The following is an 11,675-nucleotide window of genomic DNA, read 5'->3' on the forward strand; positions in this document are numbered from 1 at the left end:
TCTTCGCGGAACATTCTTAGTACGTGTCGATTTTCGTACTTTACTCTCGTTTTCCCGGGACACGCTTACATTTTGACCTTCACTCTTAGACTTATCACATCCGGTTTCAAACATGGCACTCACATTTACATTTTCGTTATCACATTTCGTTACATCATCAGTCTCGCATTGCATAACATTATCACAGGAATTTGTTTTAGGTACGGTTACATTGATCTTACGTTTTACAATCGTTTCGCTATCTGAGGAAGTCTCTGAGTCACTTTCGTTGTCGAACTTATCATCATCAGATTCACATTTTTCGGCTTTCCAAATTTTCAATTGACTAGCATGGGCAGTTGACGCATAACGTCGCCCCTTACTATCATTGTTTAGATCAGTAACTAGATATGTGTCACTTGGTAACTTACATACGACAACTAAAGGACTTCGCTTGGAGTTTAGTGAACTCGCCCGTCGCACTAGGTACAGTCTTCATATAAACGATATTACCTACATTAAAATCTATGTTACGAGTTCTATTCGCATCGTATCGACTCTTCATTTTCGTTTGCTCGGACAAAATTCTCTCTTTCGCTTCGGCTTGCAATTCCACTGGATTACGATACGTACTCTTATCATCCCTCGTTAACTTGCGCACTTCACCTTCATCACGCCTTGGTACATATCCAAGCTCGAATGGACTTTTACCCGTACTCGCGTCTTTCATCTCATTTAGATCGCTTTGTATTTTACATATATTTTTATCCCAACTTTTTCCTTCATTCTCGATAAGATTGCTCCGAATTGCGGGTACCAATGTCGCGTTTAACCTTTCCACTTGTCCGTTGGCTTGTGGATGACGAGGAGAAGTCAACGTATGACGAATACCATGTTTCTCGCAAAATTTTTCAAACGAACTCGATGTAAAACAAGTTCCTCGATCGGAAACAATTCTCGTTGGAGACTCGTATTCTCGAACAAACTCCTCAAGCACACGTATCACACTGGCAGTTTTCGTATCTTTTACCGCTCTAATCATCACAAACTTCGTTAAATTATCTACAATCGCAAACACGTATTTATTTCCTCGCGCGCTCGTCACAAATGGTCCTAAGTGATCTACATATATGGGGATGATAGAAAAAGGTCTGTGTCCAGGGGGAATGGGATATAGTTCCCCAGCTTGCCTTCCTGGTACCGATTTACAAGAAATACATTGTAAGTTACGCTCGAACGTGACATTTTATATAAGCTCTCATTCGCGGGAAATAATAGTGTTCTAAGATTCGAGACACGGTACGCTCTACGCCCTGGTGACTTTTCAGATCATGAAAACGAATCGCTATACTCTTTCTCATCATTTTCGGAATCACATATAACAGTCGATCATTCCTGCGCTTATACAAGATTCCATCCACTAATTCAAAATCATTCACACATCCTCGTTCATACCTTGTACGTTCACTCTCAGGCTTTAACAATATATCTTTCTTTTGTCGGATATCATCGTCGAGATACTGATACATTTTCACCGAGTCTTCCTCATTACTAACCGACATGACAGACAAGTTCTCGAAACTATCGTACGTTTCTACTGGTGCTCGGCTTAAAGCATCAACGTGAGCAAGTCTTACACCCGGTCTGTGTACAATTTCGTAGTTATATTCACTAAGAAGGTCATTCCAGCGTATCATTTGCGGATTCAACGTCTTTTGAGTACGCATGTAACACAATGCTTGACAATCTGTAACTACGGTAAACGGAATATTCACTAGCATGGTTCGTAAACGCGAAACAGCCCAAACTATAGCCAGTAATTCAAGTTTACTGCTATGGTATTTGCCTTCGGATTCGCTCGTTCGCCTATTTATTGCATATACCAAACGTAATTTTCCTTTTGCATCTCTTTGCATGAGCATTGCCGCTAAACCCGATGCACTCGCGTCCATATGCAATTCCGTTTTTGCTCGAGGGTCGAACATTTGCAATACTGGTTGTTCCATAAGTTTCGATTTTAATGTCTCAAATGCGATACGCTGTTTTTCTTCCCACTCGACTTTTACATGTGACTTCAAAAGTTTGTGTAATGGTTCCGCGATTTGCGCAAACTTCGGAATAAATTTACGAAAATAGCTCGTAAGACCCAAATATCTCCGTACGTCATAAACGTTTTGTGGTATCGGAAAATCCTTAATCGCGCCTACCTTGTCACGTGCCGGCTCAATACCATTGGATGAGATTTCATGTCCTAAATACGCAACTTTACGATGCAAAAATTTACACTTTGCGAGTTTTATTGTTAATCCGGCTTTACGCAATGCTTCGAATACTAATTGTAGTTTTGGTTTGAGATCCGCCCATTCTTTTCCCGGAATCAAAATATCATCGAGATAAAATAAGACAACGTTATCTCTCAGGGGTCCCAGAGCACCATGCATTGCCTTTGAGAAAAAAGCGGGCCCATTCATGAGGCCAAAGACCATGCGAGTGAACTCTGCTGTCTCTTCCGAGGTTATTATCGCGGTTTTCTCTCGCGCATCCTTGCTAAGAGGAATTTGCAGATACCCGTGGGCTAAATCCAAAACAATGAATAACGAACTATCTCAAATCAAGGCCAAATGATCGTCTATGTTTGGTAATGGGAAATGAACTCATTTCATCTGCTGATTGAGTTTTCGAAAATCGACGCAAAGCGATTCGCCCGTTTTCTTTTTGACTAATAAGACCGGACTAGCATAAGGGGATTGAGTATCCGTAATAATCCCTGCTTCGCGCTATTCGTTTAGAATTTCTTTAATCTCACTACGTTCCTTTTCGGTTGTTCGATAAGGCTTACTGTAAACCGGCGTCGACGTCTCTTTTATACTCAGATATCCATCTCTATATTTTTCGCACACCCTAAATCACGCAAATTCGTTGAAACGCAATCTCGAAATTCGTTGATCATCTCACACAGCTCGTTTGCAACTTCTTTGGTCTGCTCCACTCCAAAGTCGATGTCTTCGATACGAATGATAGGGGGATCGATGGATCGCTTTGTCGATTACTGGAAGTCTCGATATTTCGCCTCGTACCATATCCGTCCGTCCTTTTTTCAGAGTTTTCTCGCTGACTCCCAAATTAAGGATTGGTAACGCGTAGCTGTCGCGACAATCGGCTACATTGATGAAACTTATCATCCCCGATGGTAGGGTGACATCTTGCGTTGTTGTCGGATACGACGGCATCGTGATGGCTCGTCCCGGTAAATCTTTATTATGACAGAAGGTAAAGACGTCGCCCACCTTATGATACTCAACATACGGTTTGTCAGTAAAGGTGCGCCCTATGATGGTATCTACCGGCTGTGCTGAATCCGGTACCACTCTCATTACAACGTCCGGTACTTCAACGTCGTCGATAACTATCATTGCTTTCACGATTCCTGGACTCGTGACCACGAATTCTGGAGGACCAAAGCCTTTTAAATCCGTCTCGTGAGGGATCATTTCAAACTGCTCCGTCAACACTCGTAATGCTCGTATCGTACAGTCTGAACTTCCTATATCAATAAAGGCGTTCATTTTTCGTCCATTAACTTCCGCAATTTTCACGTACTTTGTCGCAGATATATCACTTAACTGTCTGATTGTTTGTACCACTGCTTTATCTTTTACGGAACACTTTTTACTAATATGTCCTTTTTCGCCACATTTATAACACGTAATCTCGCGTACTGGTTCAGGGCAATCACGCGCGAGATGTCCCGTTTTATTACAATTATAACATTTACGTTGGCCGTTACTCGACCCTTTCGATACCGATATTTCTCGAACGTCTTTACGCACTTCACTCGCGTCTTCCGATTTCTTCGATTCCTTTGTACTTGTCTTTTCGAATTGCTGTCGCGGTTTCATCACATTCGCTTCACGCGAAGAACGTATACGCTCAGTACGCTGATTAATGATCTTGTAATACAACAAATCATGCAGTAACTCAGTCGTCGTATACTGCGTCGTCGGCATCACCGCGTTTGCTAATTCTCGAGACCACAAACCGATAAGCACTTCTGCTTTTATTTCTCGATACGTGAGTTGTAACGCACAACACAATTTTGTTTTTGCATGGAAATACTGACTTAACGATTCCGATTTCCCTTGCACACGCGCCTTCATTTTCGCCCAACAAGTTGACATGTCATCCTGAATAACAAACATCTCACGAAAAGCCTCACGGAAATTACTCCACGTCATTATTTCTCTCGTATGACTCCGTAGCCAATCTTTCGCGCCACCTCGTAAATGCATGCGCGCCGCTTCAAACAAATAGTCTTCCGGCCATTGGTGTAGTCGCTGCATGGACTCCAGGTTTTCAATCCACTCCCGCGCTCGTACGCTATCATCATCGCCCGAAAATGTCTCAATATTTTTCGATAAGTCCGGAATGACGTGATACGTCGGAATTGGCGGTACGAATGGTGGTTGCGCCTACGCGCGGTACGTTGCGGATTGGACACCAAACTTGCAAATAGTTGCGCCAACGCTTCGTCTCGGTTCTCATTCGACAGTAAATTACGAAAAGCGTTCACCAATGCGCCGTTCGCTGACTCATAAATTGACGAATGTTGTGGAGGGGGCTCACGTGAATACATCGACGAACCTGATTCATTGACTGGATTCTCGCAATCGTTCTGCGCATGAAGTGATGCTCCTTCGTTCACATGCAGTCGCTCACATGATGGTTGCCGCTCTGTCGTTTCCGCGGTTCTGACCGTTGGATTCAATACGCCGCCATTTTGAGGACTATCTTGGGCTTCACCCATGCTCGCACGACCCGGTGTGCCCGGTCGTTCTCTGGATTCACTTGCCCTACCTCGACCCCGTCCCATAGAGTGATTTAGCACCATTCTTTCCAATTCAGCCAACACGAATTTCTCGAACACGTGTTCATCGACCATGTGCCGCCGGTACACTATCTTTACGCACTTTCACGCGAACGATCTATTCTCGTAACTGATGCGCTTTCCCAACCGCTCGGTACAATTTTCGCACTATAAAGGATACGGAATCCCACTTCTGAATTTGATAAAGAATACTTTTACTCTATTCTCTCTTTCTTTTTTTTATATATTGATATAAATATATTTTAACAAAAATGTGAGAAACAAAACGCAAATATAAAATAATAGTTACACTGGAATTATAAATAATAAAGGACTATTCGAGACACACTCTCGTGATCCGACTCGATCATCCACGTCTTGACCACCTTTGTCGACGACGCGTACGCTACGATTCCTTCTTCACTTCTTCTTCTTCTTCTTCTTCCGTTTTGGCACTGGGCAATATTAATCCTCGCCCATGCTGCCAGATATCTTCATTGTATTCCAATTTCCAATAGGTAAAAAGTACAGTTCATTCAGCCAAAGAAAAAATCATCAAACTATATGAGCACTTCAGTCTTATGGAGAAAGGTTAAGATAGGATTAATGATATTAACAGAAGGATTCCTCAAAAGATCGAAGATGCTATAAGGAGGGGGAGGTGCCCAGGGCTTTCCCAAGCGATCTCGTCAGTTGCGTCCGATGATTTCTCAAAAGTGGACAGGACCACAGGATATGTTGAATGTCTTGTCGGGGTGAGCCACAGGGGCAGTCAGAACGTCCGATGAGTCTACACCTGTGGAGGCTGTAATTTAAGTTGTAATGGTTAGATCGGATTCTACAAACAGTTGTTATTTCAGTGCGACTAAGATTAAGCTTGTCAAACCAAGGTCGTCTCGCAAAAGCCGGATAGAGGCCGAAATACTGTGCGCCTCGAATTTCTGATTGGGCAAGCAGATATTTCTTGACCGTAGTATAATGTTTTTCTCGCACCATCGAGTAAAAGTCAGTATGGGGAGGGAGATAGTCAATCTTTTCTCCATCCTGAGCAGCATCCCCCGCTAGGAAGTTCGCCGTCTCATTACCGAGAATACCCACATGGGAGGGGATCCAAATAAGAGAGATGTCAAGGCTCTGTAAGAATGCTGACCTCAGCTTGTTTTTCAAAACAAATATAAGATATGAAAGATCTCTGTCCAACAAACCGTCGGACACAGTCTCCACTACGCTGCGGGAGTCAGTGAATATCGAGGACCTTTTGATGCCCCTTTCCAAGATACAATCGACAGCACAAATAATGGCAATGCATTCAGCCGAAAAAACAGAGAAGCAACCATCAAGCTTATACTTCCTCCACATCTGAATGCAGGGGGAATAATAAGCTGCGCCTAAATGCGGGGACGAATCGGTCTTCGATGCATCCGTAAAAAAGGTGCATCTGCCCTCGATAAGATACGAAAAATGAGAGAAAAACAAGCTGAGGAAAAGCTGCTAAAGCGATTTCCTCAACCACATGTGGGGGGGGGGGGTATAATCAACTCTCGGAACGAAAGGGGAAGTTTCATAAGAGAACAGAAATAACGGTATCCTAGTAAAAGCCGCGACTTTAGATCTATAGTCCTTCGCGAAGCGATAGGCCCGATAGAGAGGAAATCTCCCAAGCAAATCGGTGCGAAAACCAGACTGAAAAATCACCACTCTCGGGCGGGCGGGGCGCCAACACCCGAGAGTATAGTCGAGAAGAAGGAGGAGGCGAAAGAGCAAGTCTCTCGCGAGTCGGGAGAGAAGAATTCGGGAGACTCGGGTACTCCCTGTCGTGCTGCAAAAGGCGACCCTCGTTCGGCGCTGGCGCCCGACTCCGAACACAAGAGGCAGCCTCCGAGAGAAGGATATTTTCATATGCCAAAAATTCTCTAATTTTTCTTTGAAGGATGTATTCGGGGCATGAATAGTCAGAGGCCCTGTGTGGTCCGCTACAATTTATACAGAACGGAGCACAGTCCCTTCTGGGGCAGGTCTCGCTGTCACCATGCCTATCACCCCCGCAGTCCATACAACGAGCGTGGCTTTTACATTGAGCGCCAATGTGTCCGAATCGAAAACATGAAAAACATAATGACGTTTTCGATACAAATGGAAGAACGGAATATCTTAGCATATATAAATATATACAGTCTAGTAAAGCTTAACCTTTAAACGTAATCAGAATAATACGAGAGGGAGTCAAATTATTACTATTATTTACATTACTATTTACACTTGATTGCACAGAAGAGGAAGCAGGGAGGGGACCCCCTTCCGCCTACCTAACTTTGTACAGACAGCACCGCAACAACAGATTCAAGGCCACTCAGGATCTCCCCATCCGAAAGGTCAAGCGGAACACCGCGAATGATACCTTTTCTAGTAGTGCGATAGAACGGAATGTATGCACTATATCCTTTTTCTTTTAAAATTAAATTTGAAGTTAGTCTGTTAGCTGCCTCACGAGTTTTGAAACGAATGTTAATTTTAGTATACCCAATCTTCTTTAGTTCAAGGAAGTGTCGTTTTTATTAGAAAAGTAAAGGAGGCGACCGACCGCTAAAGGGTCAATAGGAGAAGTTATAGAATTACTGTTGTCGCTAATTTTTTGAACTATCACGTCAAAGGGACCAAAAGAATTGGGATCATACACATTCGCGTTTGACGCGGGGGGATCCTGAGTGTCCACAGAAACCGTGGCAGAGCCCGAGGAGGCAAGGGCATGATTGGCCTTACCTTGAAACGAACGACTATCTCCCTCACCCAGAACCTGACGTTTACTCACAGACGAAGCAGAGCTCTGGTCCTTTTTCCTCTTATTTTTATTAATTTTCGTTTCCGCATCCGAGGTATGAACATATGGGTCAACATCCATGTCGGGTCCAGTCGTCAGAACGACACAATTCGATTGCCCATTATTTGGCTGTAAAATAGACGTGATTGAATTAGTATTAATCTCCGTCGCAATCTCTACAGCGGAATCAGAGGACGGGGAGAAGGGAGGGAGTGAAAGAGCAATAAAGTTAAGCCTGTTTTCGTCGCTAGGTCCGGTCGGATTAGAAGCTGACTGTAAAATGAAATCGTCTTTGTCAAGCAAAAAAGCATATGAAAATTCATTAGTAGAACTGTTCATAGGATCTTTAATGGACATAATGTAGGATTACAGACCGTGCTCTCGATGAATTGCCACGCGAGCGGTCGACCAAGATGGCCGGCAGGCGCCGTGATACGCAGAAAATCTGTACGGCCCATGGATGTAATAAATACCTGGATGGAGCGTAAGGTACCCGTTTAGACGCGGAGAGTAAAGCCTGAGGGGTGAGGGGCCATCGTCGCGTCCATCTTAGATGCCTCAGATTTAGCGTCTACTTTCACGTCGCGCGGTATTACACGACGTTAACCGAGATATTGCAACGCTCACATTCCGTGAAATTATCCGCTGCGTAATAACGTGATTAATAGTGATTGTGAGATTAATATAGTGATTATTAATATAGTGAGTACTAATAGTGTACATAACATGCCGGATTGTTGGGCTAAAGGCTGTAAAATCCGAAATAACAATAGCCGAAAGAATAAAATACAATTGCAATGGGAACAATCTCATAACCAAAAAATTACATTTCACAGGTAAGTGTGCTTAAGTATTGCAAAGAAATTATATATGTCATAACTGTTTTATGTTATTGTTAACTTTAATAACAATCGTATAATTATAGAATGCCTAGGAACCCAGAAGAACGTAAAAAGTGGCTAGAAAGGATGAGTTTAAATAATGAAGATGTACCAGAAAATGCAAAATTGTGCTCGCTACATTTTGAAGAAAGTGCCTTTGACAGAAGAGATGATTATTATATTAGAATCCGGCCTGGTGTCATCCCATTTGTATATAAAATATAAAGAATTAATTTAATTATAAATATAAAATCAACTATATAATATTTAAGAAAGTATATTTTTTACAGGGAAACGCAAGTGTAAGTAACATAGAAGCTCCTAAAAAAAAACAGAAAGTACTGGACACAAGAAATCAAGAAAATATTGTTCCCAAGACAATTGTACAAGATAATTCTGATTGCCACTTTATAGAAACTGTACAAAATAATTCTGACATTCCTGGAACAGTAAGATAGATAGTATTATTATTAGTACTTCTAGCACTTCTGAAGGTTATTATTCTCTTTTGTTAAGATAATTAGTCTATTTTCTTGAAACAAATAGTTGCAGATATTTAATTAATTTCATTAAATTATTGTATATTTTTATATATAGTGATTGATGCAGTTTCCCAATCAAGTACACCACGCAAAGTCAAACATCAAGGAACGGCTGTTTCACCACGTTTGTCGGAAGATACACCAAGGAAACAAACATTGAGAATTGCATTGATCAATACAAGAAAGCATTATAACAAGAAAATAAAATCTCTGCGGCAAAAACACCGAAAGTTTGTGAAGTGCATTGCAAATTTGAAAGATGTATTGGCATCTTTAAAGAAGAAACATCTTCTTGATCCACAACAGCTGGACATTTTAAACGGCATAGGTATGTTTAATAAGCAATTGTTACTGCGTCAAAGTAGTAAGATTCATAAAACACTAATGCGTAAACAATACGAGCCCGAGTTAAGATCGTTTGCTTTAACATTACATTTTTACTCGCCACGAGCGTACGCATTTGTCAGAAAAAAATTTAATACGTGTTTGCCCCATCCTAAGACAATTTGTGGGTGGTATAAATCGATTAATGGTGAGCCGGGTTTTAATGAGGAAGCATTACAGTCGATCAAACAACGCGCGGAACTAGTCTATTATCCTCTTTTCGGCGTTCTTATATTTGACGAAATGGCCATAAGACAATATGTCGAATATGACGGTCAAAAATTTAAGGGGTACGTCGACTTAGGTCCTGATATTGATTGCGGTGACACTATAGCTAAAGAAGCATTAGTGTTTTTAGTAAATGTAATAAATCAGTCTTTGAAAATTCCCATAGGATATTTTTTGATAAACGGATTGAATGCCGAACAGAAATCCAATTTAGTTATTCAAGCATTAAAAGCTTTGCACGAGCATAATATAAATATAATAGCAATGATTTTTGATGGAGCTCCCGTTAATTTAACAATGTGCAATATTTTAGGATGCAATTTAACGCCTACTACGTCTTTTCAGACTTATTTTTCTCATCCAATGACACAAGAGAAAGTAGCAGTATTTCTTGATCCATGTCATTCTCTTAAACTATTACGTAATTGTCTTGGAAATCACAAATCAATAATTGATGACAAAGGTAATATGATCCGGTGGGAATATTTCATGAAGCTTCATGAAATCCAATCAAACGAAGGGTTACATTTAGCTAATAAGTTAAGAACACAACATGTAAATTACCAAAAACAAAAAATGAAAGTGAAACTTGCGGTGCAAATCTTTAGTACTTCTGTAGCTGATGCGATAGACTTTTGTGCAAATGATTTAAAATATCCCGAATTTGCAGATTCGACACCAACAACACGATTTATACGATTAATAAACAATCTTTTTGATATCTTTAATTCAATAAATATGAAACAAAGTGGATTTAAACAACCGTTGCATGAAAATAATAGCTCTATTATTATTAACAAATTAAACGAAAGTTATAATTATCTTTCACAATTGCGAACAACGAAAAATGGTATATTGTTAATTCAGTCCAAAAACAAATGTGGAGTGATCGGTTTTATGATGTGTATCAAAAGTTTATTAGAAATTTACAACGAGTTAGTTGTTAGTCAAGACATTCTGAAATACATACCGTGCTATAAATTTAGCCAAGATCACATTGAATTGTTTTTTGGTTGCGTAAGAGCTCAGGGAGGTTGCAACAACAATCCAACAGTTCGGCAATTTAAAGCCGCTTACAAAAAACTTCTTATCCACACAGAGATTGCAGATATAAAAACCGGTAATTGCATTCCTTTGGATGCTATTGCAATTTTACATGTTTCTTCGAATCCTGAAATTATTATTAATCAGTCGATTCCAAGATCACGTTTATTTGAGGATAGCAGTTGTGAAGATAATAATAATTTAGACTTACCATTTTTGCCAGGTATCGTTCAACTTTCTCAATGTTCTACTCGAATAATTGCTTATATTGCTGGTTTTGTGGTCCGCCATTTGAAAAAAATGATACGTTGTGACACTTGTGTCAAGGCTCTCTGTGGAAATGAAACACATCGGGAATGCTCTTTTATTAATATTAAGAATCGCGGAGGATTGACGCTCCCTTCGCATGATGTAATTGCTATTTGTAAAATAGCAGAAACTGTTATTCGTTTTGCTTTACGCGAAAGTGGCGGCAAGCGTTTATTAAAACAAATGACTGAAGCTTATCTTTTACATCAAGTATTACATCGTTTTATTGGAAACAATAATGTATTTCTTAGTTTGGAACAGCATTCCTGCGATCAAACTCCGTTACAAAATCATGCGGTTCATCTAATAAGGGCGGTCGTTTCTAAATATATTCACATTAGACTTTACTTTATAGGGCGTAGTGCAATCGAAAGCAATGTAAGTATAAGGCAACAATTTAACAAAATAGTATTGTTTAAGGGGCAATAATAAAAGATTAGTTTTTTTTAATATATTGTCTGATTAATCACATTATATGCGCAAATGCAGTCTTTACGGAGCCAAGCTGCATTTTGCGTGATGTGATCTATTGATCAGACAATGCATTAAAAAACTTTTTCAAAGTTTATTGTTATTTTTTATTATATTTTTAATAAATTATATAAATTATAAGAGAGTATGTAATA

The 11,675-nt window shown here is 40.4% G+C and overlaps 1 pseudogene across 1 annotated transcript; it reads left to right on the top strand.

The window, feature by feature from the left end:
• Nucleotides 1-8,264: 8,264 nt before the first annotated feature.
• LOC145961480 (uncharacterized) lies at nucleotides 8,265-11,463 on the top strand (annotated as a pseudogene). The gene is made up of 5 exons (XR_014435644.1): nucleotides 8,265-8,497; nucleotides 8,587-8,752; nucleotides 8,833-9,036; nucleotides 9,140-9,412; nucleotides 10,042-11,463. The product of XR_014435644.1 is annotated as an uncharacterized LOC145961480 (transcript).
• Nucleotides 11,464-11,675: the final 212 nt, after the last annotated feature.

This window comes from Camponotus vicinus, unplaced genomic scaffold (assembly GCF_025532165.1).
Source record: "Camponotus vicinus isolate PSW18456_S1 unplaced genomic scaffold, iyCamVici1.0 SCAF_11, whole genome shotgun sequence".
Taxonomy (NCBI): Eukaryota; Metazoa; Arthropoda; class Insecta; order Hymenoptera; family Formicidae; genus Camponotus; species Camponotus vicinus.